Genomic DNA, 2,245 nt, shown 5'->3' with positions numbered 1-2,245 from the left:
TCCTTTGCATGGGCGACATGAAAGTAAAAAACCTGAAATAAAGCAGAACATGTGATCGCTTGCGCAAACAAGCTCTATTGAGTTGGAACCCCATCCGTGACACAAAACATTGCTTCTTTTCTCCCTTGCATGGGCAACATGAAAGTAAAAACCCTGAAATAAAGCAGAACATGTGATAGTTTGCGCAAACAAGCTCTATTGAGTTGGAACCCCATCCGTGACACAAAACATTGCTTCTTTTCTCCCTTGCATGGGCAACATGAAAGTAAAAACCCTGAAATAAAGCAGAACATGTGATAGTTTGCGCAAACAAGCTCAATAAAGATGGCAGTGGTGGGATTTGAACCCACGCCTCCTTAGAGACTGGAGCCTTAATCCAGCGCCTTAGACCGCTCGGCCACACTACCCAGCTCTGGCAAATTATGTGCACTTTCTCCTCAGTTACCTAGAGCGTCTGCACTTCCTTGTATTTTAGTCTTCTTTTTCATTTTCTTCTTTAAAATCTTTATCTATCTCACGTTGCTCTTGCGTCCTTCATCTTTTTTGATTCTCTTTTAAAAATCTTAATTTATCTGATGTTGCTCTTTCTTCCATCGTATAAACTTAGAATTAGTTTCTGCTTTTCTGTCTGAAGCAGATTGAATTTGAAAAACACGGCAGATAATTGCAATAACAGACTTGGGAATTAGGGTAAAGGCTGGATTCCCTTTATTTGTCCGGTGTCCTTGGTGGCCTTGTTTGAAATTACATTACAGTTTTCTGTTGAGAAAAAGTTGCAGCGGTGGACTTTGAACCGAAAGACTGGGTCCTTAAATCCAGTTCTCTGGACAGCTCGGCCACAGTACCCACTGTTAAAATGGACTGCTTGGTCGTCGCACAGACCATCACAACTTTCCTTTTTTCCTATCAAGGATTTGACATGAACAACCACCGGTAGGAGGTGCAACTGCCACCGCGTGAGCACAGAACTTGGTGGCTGGTTGTTTAAGGCGATGGACTACACTATTGAGTTGGAACCCCATCCGTGACACACAACATTGCTTCTTTTTTCCTTTGCATGGGCGACATGAAAGTAAAAAACCTGAAATAAAGCAGAACATGTGATCGCTTGCGCAAACAAGCTCAATAAAGATGGCAGTGGTGGGATTTGAACCCACGCCTCCTTAGAGACTGGAGCCTTAATCCAGCGCCTTAGACCGCTCGGCCACACTACCCAGCTCTGGCAAACTATTCACACTTTCTCGTCAGTTACCTAGAGCGTCTGCACTTCCTTGTATTTTAGTCTTCTTTTTCATTTTCTTCTTTAAAATCTTTATGTATCTCATGTTGCTCTTGCGTCCTTCATCTTTTTTTGATTCTCTTTTTAAAAATCTTAAGTTATCTGATGTTGCTCTTTCTTCCATCGTATAAACTTAGAATTAGTTTCAGTTTTTATGTCTGAAGCAGATTGAATTCGAAAAACACGGCAGATAATTGCAATAACAGACCTGGGAATTAGGGTAAAGGCTGGATTCCCTTTATTTGTCCGGTGTCCTTGGTGGCCTTGTTTGAAATTACATGACAGTTTTCTGTTGAGAAAAACATGCAGCGGTGGACTTTGAACCCAAACCTCCGAAAGACTGGGTCCTTAAATCCAGTTCTCTGGACAGCTCGGCCACAGTACCCACTGTTAAAATGGACTGCTTGGTCGTCGCACAGACCATCACAACTTTCCTTTTTTCCTATCAAGGATTTGACATGAACAACCACCGGTAGGAGGTGCAACTGCCACCGCGTGAGCACAGAACTTGGTGGCTGGTTGTTTAAGGCGATGGACTACACTATTGAGTTGGAACCCCATCCGAGACACACAACATTGCTTCTTTTTTCCTTTGCATGGGCGACATGAAAGTAAAAACCTGAAATAAAGCAGAACATGTGATCGCTTGCGCAAACAAGCTCTATTGAGTTGGAACCCCATCCGTGACACAAAACATTGCTTCTTTTCTCCCTTGCATGGGCAACATGAAAGTAAAAACCCTGAAATAAAGCAGAACATGTGATAGTTTGCGCAAACAAGCTCTATTGAGTTGGAACCCCATCCGTGACACAAAACATTGCTTCTTTTCTCCTTGCATGGGCAACATGAAAGTAAAAACCCTGAAATAAAGCAGAACATGTGATAGTTTGCGCAAACAAGCTCAATAAAGATGGCAGTGGTGGGATTTGAACCCACGCCTCCTTAGAGACTGGAGCCTTAATCCAG

General features: G+C 42.8%; 2 non-coding genes across 2 annotated transcripts; both read right to left on the bottom strand.

Moving 5' to 3' along the window:
* Positions 1-325: 325 nt before the first annotated feature.
* Positions 326-407, bottom strand: trnal-aag. Its single transcript has one exon. It is a non-coding gene; the product is annotated as a tRNA-Leu (tRNA).
* Positions 408-1,132: 725 nt separating this feature from the next.
* On the bottom strand, positions 1,133-1,214 carry trnal-aag. Its single transcript has one exon. It is a non-coding gene; the product is annotated as a tRNA-Leu (tRNA).
* Positions 1,215-2,245: the final 1,031 nt, after the last annotated feature.

Source organism: Oncorhynchus gorbuscha, unplaced genomic scaffold (assembly GCF_021184085.1).
Source record: "Oncorhynchus gorbuscha isolate QuinsamMale2020 ecotype Even-year unplaced genomic scaffold, OgorEven_v1.0 Un_scaffold_20618, whole genome shotgun sequence".
Taxonomy (NCBI): Eukaryota; Metazoa; Chordata; class Actinopteri; order Salmoniformes; family Salmonidae; genus Oncorhynchus; species Oncorhynchus gorbuscha.
Note: the sequence above shows the minus strand (reverse complement) of the source record. Positions and strands in the feature narration are given on the sequence as shown.